Here is a 16161-nt window from a genome sequence, read left to right as displayed (position 1 = left end):
TTCAATAAGAGATAAAGGAAAGGCCATTAGTAAAGAAAAATGGATATGCTGCATTTATGTAAAAGAAAGCATATACAGTATATGCCTATGTATAAGTGTGCATATATATGTATGTGTTAAATGTATGTACACACATAAACTTGTATGTGGATAGAGGATTTCTGAAATTATACATAAAATAAGTTAATACAAGTTACTTGTGGAAAGTAGAAATAGGATAGTTTCAAATTTTACTTTTTATTTTATGCTTTTTCACATTATTTGTTTCTTATTTTAAAAATCATGAGTATGTATTGCTTTAATAATTCAAAAGCAAAACCTAACACAACATATTCCTTCTGAAGAAACTTACCGTAATATGCTGATTGTTTAAACCAACACACATTAAAATTTCTGTGGTCCCTCTTTCCACAACTGACAGTATTACATACTGAATTCTATTATGGAGTTTAAACATTTCAAAACAGGTAGTGATTTACTAAAATCCAGTAAAACAAAAAGCAGTAAAATTCTAGAATAAGGGAAGTTATCTAAATATAAATGTAAACTCAATTTTACTTAAGGACTTTTTTTCTTCTCAAATTGTTTTTGAAGTACACAGCAGAAGAAAGAAAATAATTATTGTTTTCATTTTGCTTCTTTCAAGTCAGAACCACAGAGTTTTCTCTAGAAATTCCTTTCCCTTCACTCCCGCTGAGGCTCCAAATCAATGGAGTCCCGTCCTCCAAAGCCCATTACATTCTCAGACCTTTCTCTTATGGATGCTGTTTCTCTATCCGCAGCAGTTTTTATTCCAGGAAACTGGCCTCTCTCCCCAAGATTCTGGCTATTAACAAGCAATAGCTGTATCAAAAGCAACTTGATCAGTTGTAGACTCAGCAAATGAGCATACAGGCAAGGAACAATGATAGTAATTAACATTACTATCCGAGTCTTAGCCTTTAGTAATTTGAGATACAGCCTATAGCATATCGTATAGAGTTTTCAAGAAGTTTCTCCTCAAACATCCTGGATCAAGATGAAACTTTTTCTAATATTCATAATGCAACTTCTTTCTGAACAATTAAGTACACTGGAATTCCTATTTCATGTATTTTGGTTAACGCCTAAGTGGTAATACAAATAACCAATTCATGTATAAATGAAATGCAATTACTCAATGCTTCCATGATACTTTACTGTAGCGATTACCAAATCTATTATGTTCTATGTTTCTTCACATCCACAAATTGTATCTACTAGTATGGTGTCTGACACATAAAAGCTTTCTGAATGTATAGATGGATAAATACTTGTAACAGAAGAACTGTCAATTACTTACAAACATAGCAGATTGGATAGAGCAGGTTAGAGAGGGCCCTAGAAGTTTTCTAAAACTGTAAGAATTCCATAAGTCGCCCCTACCCTATTACTCCCCACCATAACTATCACTGTCATACTCCTAGCATATAAGCTCATTCACTCTCACCAGGAACATGCTATTGATATTAAGTCCTCCATAAAAGAAATCAGTCCATTTCAGTCTCAGATATACGTTGGGCCTTGGAATATAGACATTTGAGGGCAAAAGCACAATGCCCTAATGTTTTCCCTAGGTATGTTACCAGTAATTCGGGGTATTTACTTCACTCTTACTGATGTCTATCAAACTATAAAATCCTTATTGTTTTATGTGCTAATTTATGTCTGCAAATTCCTTACTTTTCCGTTCAAAGTTTTACTAATTAGATCAGCACACCTCTAAGTAGATCTTATGATTTCAATTTCTGTGAGGCACATTCTTATCCAGACGTCCAATACTTTTGTATCATTTCCACTTCTACAAAATCCAATTCTATGGAATAAATAATGCTCAGTCACACAAGTAGTAATTACCAGAATTGAAATTAACCAGTAGAGATAGGGCTAAAACATCTACATTTTTAAAAAGTTCTCCAGGTTATGCTGAAGCATAGTCAGGGTGGTGAACTGCTACTGTAGTAATTTGATCCAAAGTTTAGAAAGTCAAACTCCATTCCTTAAATAGTCAACTGCTCATTTAATCTTGTACTTTGTTTTCTTTCCCCGAAGTTTCAACATTCATTTGGAAAATGAGATAAAAATATAAACCAAAGCCGTAAGTCCTTCAGTTTACTGAAAAATTCTGGGAAATAAAGAACATATCTCCACTCTGCAGCATTTCAAGCTCTCTGGTTTCTGTCTGTTTATCTCCTATACCAAATTTAAAGAAGATATTTAATGTGAAAGGTGTATAACTGAATTAGCTTCAGAACTTCCTTACTTCCAATATCATTCTTTCTGGATGCCGTCTATAAGTAGAGGGGCTAATTTCCTTCATTCACTTCATAAACATTTATTGAGTACCTATTATATGCAAATAATAATGTGAAGCAGGTTTTTACCTGAAAGAAGAGTATGTTTCAGAAATTTTATGTGTTTCATGTAACAAAGAAAAAACAAAAGGGCCCCAATTCAAGAATTTTTTTTATCTTTTATATTTTTAAAAATATTAATTCCAATATAATTAATGTACAGTATTAGTTTCAGTTGTGCAATATAGTGATTCAAAAATTCTACACTTATTCAGTGCTCATCATAGTAAGTGTACTCTGAATTGTCTTCACCTATTTTACCCATTCTCCCACCCACCTTCCTTCCGGTAACCATCAATTTGTTGTCTATAGCTAAGAATCTATTTTATTCTCTCTTTTTTCTTTATTGCTTTTGTTTCTTAAATTCCACATATGAGTGAAATCATATGGTATTTGTCTTTTTCTGACTGACTTATTTCACAAAGCATTATACTCTCTAGCTCCATTCAGGTTGCAAATGATGATTTCATTCTTTGCTATGGCTGAGTAATATTCCATTGCATAAATACACTATATCTTCTTTATCCATTCATCTATGCATGGACACTTGAGTTGCTTTCATAATTTGGCTATTATAGATAATACTGCTATAAACATCAAGGTGCATGTATTCCTTTGAATTAGTATTTTTGTATTATTTGTGTGAATACCCAGTAGTGGAATTACTGGATTATATAATAACTCTATTTTTAATTTTTTAAGGAACCTACATACTGATTTCCCTAGTGGTTGCACGAGTCTGCATTCCCACCAACAGTGCAAAAGTATTTCTTTTTTTTTTTTTTTAATCTTTATTCATCTTTGAGAGAGAGGGAGAGAGAGAGGGGGGTTGGGGGAGAGAGAGAGAGAGAGAATCAACAGGGGAGGGGCAGAGAGAAAGGGAGACACAGAATCTGAAGCAGGCTCCAGGCTCTGAGCTGTAAATGCAGAGCCCAATGTGGGGCTCAAACTCATGGACTGCAACATCATGATCTGAGCCAAAGTCAGATGCTTAATGGACTGAGCCAACCAGGAGCCCCAAGAGTATTTCTTTTTCTTCACATCCTCGCCAACACTTGTTTCTTGTGTTTTTGATTTTAGTGATTCTGACAGGTGTAAGGTGATATCTCCTTGTGGTTTTGATTTGCATTTCCCTGATGGTGAGTGATGTTGAGCATCTTTTCATGTGCTGTTGGCCATCTGGATGTCTTCTTTGGAGAAATGTCTGTTAATATCTTTGGCCCAATTTTCAACTGGATTATTTGTTTTTGGAGTGTTGAGTTGTATTAGCTCTTAATATATTTTGGATACTAACTCTTTATTGGATATGATATGTCACATGCAATTATCTTCTCCCATTCAGTAGGCTATCTTTTAGTTTTGTTGTTTTCTTTGCTGTGCAGAGCTTTTTATTTTAATAAAGTTATAATAGTTTATTTTTGTTTTGTTTTCTTTCCTTAAGGACACATATCTAGAAAAATGTTGCTAAGGCTAATGTCAGAAAAATTACTGCCTATCCTCTCTTCTAGGATTTTTATGATCTCAGGTATCACATTTAAGTCTTTAATCCATTTTGAGTTTATTTTTGTGAATGGTGTAAGAAAGTGGTCCAGTCTCATTCTTTTGCATGTAGTTGTCCAGTTTTCCCAACACCATTTGTTGAAGAGACTTTTTCTCATTGCATATTCTTTCCTCCTTGATCAAAGATTAATTCACCATATAATCATGGGTTTATTACTGGGTTTTCTGTTCTGTTCCCTTGATCTATGTCTATTTTTGTGCCTGTACCATATTGTTTTGATTACTATAGCTGTTATATATTAAAGTCTGGGATTGTGATGCCTCTAGTTTTGTTCTTTTTCAAGATTCCTTTGGCTCTTCAGGCTTTTTTGTGGTTCCATACAAATTTTCAGATTATTTGTTCTAATTCTGTAAAAAATGCAGTTGGTATTTTGATAGGGATTGCATTAAATCTATAGATTGCTTTGGGTAGTATGGACACTTTTGCAATATTTGTTCTTTCAATCCATAAGCATGGAATATATTTCCATTTCCTTGTGTCATCTTCAATTTCTCTCCTCAGTGTTTTGTAGTTCTCAGAGTACAGGTCTCTTACTTTGTTGGCTAAATTTATTCCTAGGTATTTTATTATTTTTGCTGCAGTTGAAAATGGTATAGTTTTCTTAACTTCTCTTTTGTTGCTTCATTTTTAGTGTATAGAAATGCAGTGGAGGGGCCCCTGGGTGGCTCAGTGGGTTAAGTGTCTGACTTTGGCTCAGGTCATGATCTCGTGTTTCGTGAGTTTGAGCCCCACATTGGGCCCTGTGCCGACAGCTCAGAGCCTGAAGCCTGCTTTGTAGTCTGTGTCTCCCTCTCTCTCTGCCCCTGTCCAGCTCACACTCTGTCTCTTTTCTCTCAAAAATAAATAAACATTTAAAAAAAAAAAAAAAGAAATGCAGTGGATTTCTGTATGTTGATTACTCAATTCATTTATATGTTCTAGTAGTTTTTCTACATACACTGTTATGTTATCTGCAAATAGTGAAAGTTCTACTTCTACCTTGCCAATTTAGAAGACTGTTATTTCTTTTTGTTTTTCTGATTTCTGCTGCTAGGGCTTCTAGTACTATGTTGAATAAAAGTGGTGACAGTGGACATCTTCCTCATCTTAGGGCAAAAGCTCTTAGTTTTTCACTATTGAGCATGTGGTTCTTTTATATATAGCCTTTATTATATTGAGGTATGTTTACTCTAAACCTATTTTCTTAAGGGTTTTTATCATGAATGGATGTTATACTTTGTCAAATGCTTTTTCTGCATCTATTAAAATAATCATATGGTTTTAATCCTTCCTCTTGTTAATGTGACATATCATGTTAATTGATTTGTGAATATTGAACTACTCTTGTATCCCAGGAATAAATCCCACTTCTGGTGAATGCTTTTTAAAATGTATTGCTGGATTCTGTTTGCTAATACTTTGTTGAGGATTTTTGCATCTATGTTCATGAGGGATATTAGCTCGTAGAGTTTTTTTGTTTGTTTGTTTTTTGTTTACTTGTTTGTTTTGGTAGTGACTTTATATGGGTTTGGTTATCTGGGTAAAGCTGGTCTCATTGAATGAATTTGGAAGCTATCCTTCTTCATCTATTTTTTTGGAATAGTTTGAGAGGAATAGGTATTAACTCTTCTGTAAATGTTTGGTAGAATTCACATATGAAGCCGTATGGTCCTGAACTTTGGTTTGTTTGTTTTTTTTTTTACTTTTATTTTTTTTATTACTGATTCAATTTTATGGTTGGTAATTGGTCTGTTTAAATTTTCTATTTCTTCCTGATTTAGTGTTGGGAGTTCATATATTTCTAGGAATTTATCCATTTCTTCTAGGTTGTCCAATTTGTTGGTGTATAATTTTTCCTAATATTCTCTTATAATTCTTTGTAAATCTGTGGTGTTGCTTGTTATTTCTCCTTTTTCATTTCTGATTTTGTTTGCATCCTCTCTAGTTTTTGGTGATATTGGCTAACGGTTATCAATTTTGTTGATTTTTCTAAAGAACTAATTATGAGTTTCATCAGTCTGTTCTACTGGTTTTTGTTTGGTTTTTGTTTTTTGTTTCATTTCATTTATTTCAGCTGTAATCTTTATTATTTTCTTCCTTTGGGTGTTGGGTTTTGTTTATTTTTCTGTTTCTAGTTCTTTTAGGTGTAAGGTTATGTTGTTTATTTGAGATTTTTCTTGCTTACAGATAGGCCTGTATTGCTATAAACTTCCCTCCTAGAACAGATTTTGCTGCATTTTCAAGATTCATTTTCATTTGTATCCATGTATTTTTTTAATTTCCTCTTTGATTTCTTGCTTGACCCATTCATGGTTTACTAGTGTGTTATTTAACCTCCATGTATTTTTGGTCTTTACAGATTTTTTCTTGAGGTTGATTTCTAGTTTCATAGCACTGAGAGTGGAAAAGATGCATGCTGGACTCCAATCTTTTTGAATCTGTTGAGACTTGTTTTGTGGCCTAACATATGATCTATTCTGGAGAATGTCCCAAGTACACTTGAAAAGAATGTGTATTCCACTGTTTTAGGATGGAATGCTCTGAGTTTATCTGTTAGAAACATCTGATCCAATGTGTCATTAAAAGTCACTGTCTCCTTGCAGATTTTCTTTTGGATGATCTATCCATTGACATAAGTAGGGTGTCAAAGTCCTCTACTATTATTGTATTACTATTGATTACTTCTTTTATGTTTGTTATTAGCTGCTTTATGCATTTGGGTGCTCTCTGTTGGGTGTATATATATTTACAATTGTTGCATTTTCTTGTTGGATTGTTCCCTTTATGATTATATAGTGTCCTTTTTTGTTTCCTGTTACAGTCTTTGTTTTAAATTTTATTTTGTCTGATACAAGTATTGCTATCCCAGCTTTCTTTTCATTTCCATTTGCATGATAATTGCTTTTCCATCCCTTTACTTTCAAACTACTTGTGTCTTTAGGTCTGAAATGAGTCTCTTGTAGGCAGCATATAGATAAGTCTTGCTTTTAATCCATTCTGTCATCCTAGGTCTTTTGATTGGAGTGCTTAGTCCACTTACATTCAAACTAATTATTGATATGTATGTACTTACTGTCAGTTTATTTCTTGTTTTATAATTGCTTTTGTAGTTCTTTTTTCCTTTCCTCTCTTGCTCTTTTCTTTCACAGGTTGCTGGCTTTCTTTAGTGATATACTTAGATTCTTTTATTTATTTTTTACCTATTTATTATCCATTTTTGATTTGTGGTTACCATTAGATTTACATATGACATTTTGTGCATATAGCAGTCTATATTAAGTTGATGGTCACTTATGTTTTTTTTTTTTAAAGTTATTAAACTGCTTTTTTTTTAACTTGTTTTATTTTTTATTTTTTAAAATTTACATCTAAATTAGTTAGCATATAGTGCAACAATGATTTCAGGAGTAGATTCCTTAGTGCCCCTTACCCATTTAGCCCATCCCCCCTCCCACAATCCCTCCAGTAACCCTCAGTTTGTTCTCCTTATTTATGAGTCTCTTATGTTTTGTCCCCCTCCCTGTTTTTATATTATTTTTTGTTTCCCTTCCCTTAGGTTCATCTGTTTTGTCTCTTAAAGTCCTCATATGAGTGAAGTCATATGATTTTTGTCTTTCTCTGACTGACTAATATCACTTAGCATACTACCCTCCAGTTCCATCCACATAGTTGCAAATGGCAAGGTTTCATTCTTTTTGATTGCCGAGTAATACTCCATCATGTATATATACCACATCTTCTTTATCCATTCATCCATCGACGGACATTTGGGCTCTTTCTATACTTTAGCTATTGTTGATAGTGCTGCTCTAAACATGGGGGTGCATGTGTCCCTTCGAAACAGCACACTTGTATCCCGTGGATAAATGCCTAGTAGTGCAATTGCTGGGTCATAGGGTAGTTCTATTTTTAATTTTTTGAGGAACCTCCATGCTGTTTTCCAGAGTGACTGCACCAGCTTGCATTCCCACCAGCAATGCAAAAGAGATCCTCTTTCTCCGCATCCTCACCAACATCTGTTGTTGCCTGGGTTGTTAATGTTAGCCATTCTGACAGGTGTAAGGTGGTATCTTATTGTGGTTTTGATTTGTATTTCCCTGATGATGAGTGGTATTGAGCATTTTTTCATGTGTCGGTTGGCCATCTGGATGTCTTCTTTGGAGAAGTGTCTATTCATGTCTTTTGCCCATTTCTTCACTGGATTACTTGTTTCTTGGGTGTTGAGTTTGATAAGTTCTTTATGGTCACTTATGTTTAAACTCATTTTAAAACCAGTAAATTTTAGGGGTGCCTGGGTGGCTCAGTTGGTTAAGCAACTGACTTCGTCTCAGGTCATGATCTCACGGTTCATGGGTTCGAGCCCTGTGTCGGGCTCTGTGCTGACAGCTCAGAGCCTGGAGCCTGCTTTGGATTCTGTGTCTCCCTGTCTCTCTGCCCCTCCCCAACTTGTGTTCTGTCTCTCTCTCTCTCTCTCTCTCTCTCTCTCAGAAACAAATAACATGTAAAAAAAATTTTTTTTTAAACCACTAAATTTTAACTCCTCTCCCCCCATGTTTAAGGTACATGGTGTGACACTTAACATTCTTTTATTTTGTGAATCCTTTGACTGATATTTATAGATATATTTAATTTTACTGCTTTTGTGCTTTCTACTTTTATTCCTCCTGCTTATGGTCTCTTTTCCACTCGAAGAGTCTCTTTTAACATTCCTTGTAAGTCTTGTCTAGTGGTGATGAATTCCTTTAACTTTTGTTTGTCTGGGAAACTCACCCATTCTGAATGATAGCTTTGCTGGATAGAGGATTCCTGATTGAAGTTTTTTTTTTTCCCCTTTAGCACTTTGACTATATAAGGCCAGTCCCTTCTGTTTGAAAAGTTTTTGCTGAAAAATCATCTGATAGTCTTAAGGGGTTTCCCTTGTATGTAAATGTTTTCCTTCCTCCTGCTATTTTTAAAATTCTCTCATTATCTTGGCATTTTAATTACTATGTGACTTGGTGTGGACCTCTTTGGGTTGATTTTGTTGGGGACTCTCTGTGCCTCCTGAATCTGGATTTCTATTTCCTTCTTCAGATTTGGGAAGTTTTCAGCTATTATTTCTCCAAATACATTTTCTGCCTACTTTTCACTCTCTTCTTATTCTAGGAGCTCTATAATATGATGTTATGATACTTGATGGTGTCATTATGTTATCTCAGTCTATTTTCATTTTTTATTTTTTTCCTCTTTCCTGTTCAGCTTGATTGCTTTCCATTACTCTGTCCTCCAGGTTACTGGCCCATTTTTCTGCCTCCTCTAGTCTACTAATTATTCCCTCTAGTGATTTTTAATTTCAGGTGTTGAGTTCTTCATCTCTATTTGGTTCTTTTTTATGTTTTCTATTCTTTTTTAAGAGTCTCACTGAGGTCCTCCATTATTTTCTCAAGTCTAGTGAGTATCTTTATGATCTCTACTTTAATTCTCTATTAGGTATTTTACTTACCTACATTTCATTTAGGTCTTTTGTTGTGATTTTGTCCTATTCTTTCATTTGGAACATATTCCTCTGTCTCTTCATTTTGTCTAACTCTCTGATCTGTTTTTATGTGATAGGAAAAGTCAGCTACATCTCCTGCTCTTGCAAGTAGTGGCATTATAAAGAAGAGGTCTTATAGTACCCTGCAATGCAATGTCCCCTGCTCACCAAAACCTGGTGTTTCAGGGGTATCTCCTGTGTGTGTTTTGTGTGCCCTACTGTTGTGGCTGAGCTGCATTTGCTTTCAGTTCAGTGGTCTGCAATGGCTCTCTTTGCCTATTATGGGCAGGGATGTCTACTCTTACCACTGTTGTTCAACACAATACTGGAACTCCTAGCTTCAGCAATCAGACAACAAAAAAGAAATAAAAGCATCCACATTGGCAATGAAGAAGTCAAACTTTCACTTTTCACAGATAACTTGATATTTTACATGGAAAACCTGCAAGACTCCACCAAAAAACTACTAGAACTGATATATGAATTCAGCAAAGTTGCAGGATATACAAACAATGTACATAAATCGGATGTATGTCTCTATACCAATAACGAAGCAGCAGAAAGAGAAATCAAGGAATTGATCCCATTTACAGTTGCATCAACAACCATAAAATACCTAGTAATAAACCTAACAAAAGAGGTAAAATATCTGTATGCTGAAAACTATAGAAAGCTTCTGAAAGAAATTAAAGACAAAAATTGAATTGAATTGAATTCATGAATTGAAAGAACAAATATTATTAAAATGTCTACATCTCCCAAAGCAATCTACACTTTCAATGACATCCCTATCAAAATAACACCAACATTCTTCATAGAGAACAAACAATCCTAAAATTCGTATGGAACCAGAAAAGACTTTGAATAGCCAAAGTAATGTTGAAAAAGAAGACCAAAGCTGGAGGCATCACAATTCCAGACTTCAAACTGTATTACAGAGCTGTAATCATCAAGACAGTATGGTACTGGCACAAAAACAGACACATAGATAAATGGAATAGAATAAAGAACCCATAAATGGACCCACACACGTATGGCCAACTAATCTTCAACAAATCAGGAAAGAATATCCCAATGGAAAAAAGACAGTCCCTTCAGCAGATGTGCTGTCTCTTTAAGGGTGGGGATTCAATTTCCTCTTGTCCTTCCAGCTCTCCTGTAGCTGAGCTTACTGATTTTTAAAGTTCCAGGTGTTATGCCCCAGTGATTGTAAGAACTCACAAATTATGCCCCACAAGTTTTCAAAGCCAAATGTTACGGAGATTTGTCTTTTCTAGGTGGGTTGTTATGCCTGGGGTGAGGGTCTGTTTCTTTCCTCTATCCATGCCTTTAGTGTCTTTCCCTCCTGCAGAAAGTCCTCTGGGTCAGTTTGGCTCTTGACCACAACTCCTACCCTATATGATGTGGCCTCTTTCTATTTCTTGTGGAGAGTCTGTTCTGCCAGTCTTTGGGTCATTTTCTGGGCTATTTACACTGAAGCGGGTATTATATAGTTGTAGCCATAAGATAAAGTGAGCTTAGGATCTTCCTACTTCATCTTTCTTCACTCCCATAACAGTTTATAATGCTTTACTTCCCTTCCTTTTTAGAAGCTCAAAGAAGACACACAGAAAATTTTCTTATTGAAGTTCTGAAATAAGAGGGTACATCTTGTGTAAGTTGTATTATATGAAAAGTTTGTGATAATTATTTAAATATATGGGAAATGGCCATAAAAAAGATTAAAATGTACTGATGATATAAATACCACATACTGAATTATATATTAGAAAGACTTCACTAGAATTAGCTTTATTAGAATAGGCTATAGAATTAATGTTAAAAACATATAGTGGCTATGTTCATTTTGAAAGATCAACAATGTTTCTTAATTTGAATTCAAAGTTAATTTCTTATCCATGAAAATAAAAAAGTAGCTCTGGTTTGAATCAAGATTAGCAAAGGAAAAACTAACTCAGTTCATTTACAAATGTAACTACCAGTACAATTATAAATGCAAATACGATGCCATCTCTAAAGTCTTTAGGGAATCTCATTTGTTGATGTATATAATATGGATACAAGCCTCAACCATAAAACTGTAAAACTAATATTTGAACTCTGAGCTCAAGTAAACCAACAAAATGATAGATATTGTTTTATAACTTTAAATTATAGAGCTAAAGAGTAGCTGGGCAAAAGTATTATCAAGAAACATCTATGTTCAAGAAATGGTACTACCAAATCATTGTAAAAAAAATATGTACATCTACTAATAGAGCGTATCTTGTCACAAGTGAAACAACCTCTTTCCTAGGAAAAGGAAATTCTCTTGTTTTTACAATCAATTTTTCTTCCCTAACTTTATTCTCAGTTCAAAAAAATATATGACAGTATTATTGTTTGAGTTGTGTTACCTCTCCCAAAATATGTTTAAATCTTAATCCTTGACCCTTGAATGTGACTTTGTTGGCACATAGGGTCTTTGCAGATGTAATCAAGTTAAGATGAGTCATGCTGATATAGGGTGGGTTATAGTCTGACTGTGGCCTTATAAGAAGAGGAGAAAAGACATAGAAACACATGGAGAAAACCATGTGATAAGGGAAGCAGAGATTGATGTAATGAGCATAAATGGAAGAATGCCAAGATTGTTAGGCAACACCAGAAGCTAAGAGAAAGGCATGTAACAGATTCTTCCCTACAGCCTTTAAAAGATCATGGTCCTGCAGAGAACTTGATTTTGGACTTTCAGCTTCAAGAACTGTGAGAAAATAATTTTTTTCAAAATTTAAACCCCCAGTTTGTGGTAATTTGTTACAGCAGACCTAGGAAACTAATAAAAGATCCAAACTGCCTGTTTACTTTTATTTTTCTAGTGGAAATATCAGTTTCTCCGACTAAGCACCTGATCAATGTATACATAAAAGATACTTAATCCCAAGAAGAAAATTCTTCAAACCACTCTGCCTTGCACATGGAATATTTCTGCAAATAATAGTGGTTGATATAAAGTTAAAATTTTAGAGCAGGCAGTGAGTTGATGAGTACCCTAGTAAAATTACTTACAAAGTTTGGAATGTATAGTTTTCATGAGACTCAAAGGTTAACAATCATTTTTCCTAACAACTATGATTTTAAACAGTGATTTTTTGATAAACTGCATTTTCACATGTTTAAACATAAACTGCTTGTTGGGAAATTTCAGTAAACAAAATTTAGTTCTAGTACAACAACATAATGGTGTAAAACAAATTTGGCATGGGTATAATGGGAAAATTAACTATGTCTTTTGTAAGAGTTGAGCTTACCATGAGGAAATCTGTTTTCAATCGTTTTAAAAAAGGAGAATAACTATATCGCCTATTTATTGAATTATGAGCTACGGCAAATGCTAAATACCTAAGATTTTTAATTATATCACCTATCTCATTTAATTCTTGAAATTATATTACCATTCAAATTTAAAAAATTTACAAATTGTGGGTCAAAGAGAACCAATAATTTGTCTATGGTCACACAGCATGGTAGGTGTGGCAGAGTGGTGGTTAATTAGTGTTACTATGTTCTTTGAATTTGACTTATTATATAGTGGACTCATAAGTTATACCTGCTATGCTCTAATTGTCTTTCTAGGTACTAAAAGTTTTTACAACTATAATATTCAAATAAGCCTTAAAATATGGCGAAAAAAATTAAATACACTTTTGATTAGAATTATAAATATCTGTGGCTTATTAATGACATGGTCATAAATAGAATGTGATTCAAAGAGAACAAATGACTGGTTTTTAGTATAATGTGGAAGATATATAAATTAGAGCTATCTGACAGAAGATATGTTGCTTTTGGGCTACTTGGGAGGCCCTGGGGTACCTCTGATAGCACAGAGCCCGCTTGAGATTCTCTCTCTACCCCTCCCCGCTGTTCCCATTCCCTCTCTCTCAAAATAAATAAATAAATAAATAAACAAATAAATAAATAAGTAACATTTTTTTTAAAAAAGATATATTGCTGTGGTTAAAGAAAAACTTAGATAGAATATGATATGTGAATAAGTCAAAAAAGGAAATATTAGGGAAAATTTGATAAAAATAGGCTGCTTATGGAGAAGCAGTGTTTATGGAAACTATTCCTACTAATTTAGCAATGGTCAGTTTTAAGTATTTTCTTAAAATAGTTAAGTGGATTGTATCAAACTATGAAAAGTTTTAAATCATGATTAAAGTATAATTCTAAGAAAACAAGTTTTAGAAACAACCACTGAAAGTGTATAGAGGGTCATATGAACTTCCTATCCCCGAGAGCTGTTCTACTAGATTGGTTTGCTAAAGGAAGCAGTGGAAACTATTTCTTTGAAGATCCTTAGGAACAGAAGGCACACATTGCCAGCAGTTCAGAATGGGTTAGGTGTGTCTCTGCCAGAAGGCAGCCAGTGGATAGCCACTCTTGGTTCTCCAAGCCCAGTGACTACATAATAATGCTATTCTTATAACTGTGGAGGCAAGGGCAACACAGCTGCTTTTTCCTTTCTTTGGTGATCAGGATTTGCTGTCCAAAAAGTTGCAGAATAATGTGAATGTAATTAGATGAAATTTTCCCCAACAGGAAATCAAGAATTAATTCTGACTCTAGTTACTGAAAGAAAACTCAGAAGCTCTGCGCTGGACTTTTTAAACATTTATGTCCTCCTTTACTTAGAAAGTGTTCCTCTATGTACAACTTAAAAAGCAGACTCGTTTGCTAGATGACCTCAGGCCTATGAGTTGAATTAGTACTAAATAAAAAATTCTGAGCATATCTACAGTTTCTTTGTTTGTATAAAATCCTTTGAAAAATTCAATTTTAGTGCATTCTACTTAAATTTTTATGAGTTTATTTTTTATTTCATTTCATATTCATCTACTTAAGGTTTTATATTTCATGAAGGTAGCAAAGGCAGATTCCTTATATTTATACTTTTTTTCTTTAAAATACAGTCAATTTCTTTCCAAGCAAACTTTCCCTTTAACTGGTAATGTAATTAATTTCAATTTTGAAGACGGCACTGTGGTCCACAATCCTTGGCTGACTACTCTTCCAAGAACAATAAGAGCTGCTGAGAAAGGAACTAAAAGTTCCATGAGTTCTTTTGATGCAGGATTCTCACAAAATATAAAGCTGTGAGGAATGTAAAGGGATGACTTTCCAAGATTTTGGAGCACTTCAGAATAGTTGTTAAAAATAAGTAAGAAAAAATGCTGGAATGAAACAAAAAAATTTCATAAACAGTATGGATCATTCCAACCAAATAAAAAATAATTATAATCCCCCAAACTATTTAGTATTTGTAGTTAGATGATAGATGTGTCCAAGATGGATACAAATAGCACGGTTTTCAAACATGGGTGCTTAGTTTCTGTTACTTAAATAGCTTAACTATAAGAAATAGCTATATTAGCTATGCTTCATATATAAAATTGTTATATTAAAGAACATTTTATTTTTCCATTAAAATGCAAGATAATACTACTTATTTCTACATACTTAACAACAGAAAGCTCATAGTATAAATATTTCATTGCTTGCCTCCAAAGAATTGTTGACATCCTTTGTGGCCATCTGCCAAGGTGGTCATTCCTTTGTGTGTGATGGAATTAGAGAAGTATCAGGGTTCTATGGATTGATGAAAGAAAGTATTCTGTGCTCTTGGCTTCTGATATTTGTTTCCTTGGTCCTGTTAAAAAGGAAACAAGAGTGAATTTACCAATTTTGAACAGATAGCCAGTTATTGTGTACTTCTTTAGATTCACATTTAAGGACACTTTGAGATGTTTATGAGTTCTCATTAAGAATCATAGAATTTTAACCTTATACACAAGTTGCTAAATTTATGACTGCAAGCAAGAAAGAGCTATGTCAATCAGATGATTCAATCCCCATACTTTGCACTATAGGGAACCAAAATCCAAGAGGTTAAACAACTCAAGCAAAGTTACAGTCAATTAGTGTCAGGGCTAGTATGAAGAAACAGTTCTTATTACTTCAAGTTTAGGGCCCTTTCTTCTGGTTGTCTCTTAGCAGGTAGAAGAGAATAATCTTTGGAAGAGGGAGATTGGGAAAAGCATTATCATGACCAAGCTAATTTCTCAGCCTTAATGCTTACAGAAAATTCTGGAAACAACAAACAAAAAAAACACAATAGTTTAGTAATATTTAGATAAATTCATAGCGCAGCATTTGCTCAAAGAAATATTTTATTAAAGTACGACTAAGATACTATTTTATTAATAAATTAAACTTTACCATTAAATTTCTGAATTTCAAACAGAGCTAGGATCCTTTATTTTTCCAAAAGAATGCCATTTTTATTATTCACAGAGAAAAAGAATGATGTTTTTAAAAAGAAAATTGTATCTTAGATACTGCCTTGATCAAAACCCTCCAAAGATTTCCTATAACAGTTGTGATAAAGTCTTCTCCTGAGCTACATGATTTGGCCCCTGTTTACCTGTCAGCCTATCTCATAACTCTCTTCTTGCTTGGTATTCTACAGCTTTAGTGGCCTTCTTGCTCTTCCTCAAATATGCTAAGCACACTTTTGGTTTCTGTATTTGACCTTGGTCTTCCCTTAGACTGGAACACTTTCCCCAGATAGCCAAATGTTTGTTCCCAGTAACTGAAACACTTTCTTTTCTCTTAAGAGCATCATTGCATGTTTCAAGAATCTGCTCAAAAGTCACCTCCCAGGGCGCCTGGGTGGCTCAGTCTGCTGG

The 16161-nt window shown here is 34.0% G+C and overlaps 1 protein-coding gene across 10 annotated transcripts in view; it reads right to left on the bottom strand.

Annotated features, from left to right (window-relative positions):
- Nucleotides 1–16161, bottom strand: part of MBD5 (methyl-CpG binding domain protein 5) — a 439324-nt gene that overhangs the window by 213891 nt on the left and 209272 nt on the right. For 7 of the 10 annotated variants that reach the window (XM_086718522.1, XM_086718521.1, XM_086718532.1 and 4 more), the window contains exon 3: nucleotides 14975–15122. The exons of 2 other annotated variants lie outside the window; for them this stretch is intronic. The gene's annotated coding sequence lies outside the window, so the exon portion shown is untranslated. Of the gene's footprint in view, nucleotides 1–14974; nucleotides 15123–15429; nucleotides 15573–16161 lie in introns of those variants that run through there. One more of the 10 variants, XM_086718524.1, reaches the window with a different exon arrangement.

This window comes from Puma concolor, chromosome C1, assembly GCF_028749965.1.
Source record: "Puma concolor isolate L17-30 chromosome C1, mPumCon1.1.hap2, whole genome shotgun sequence".
NCBI classification, from domain to species: Eukaryota; Metazoa; Chordata; class Mammalia; order Carnivora; family Felidae; genus Puma; species Puma concolor.
Note: the sequence above shows the minus strand (reverse complement) of the source record. Positions and strands in the feature narration are given on the sequence as shown.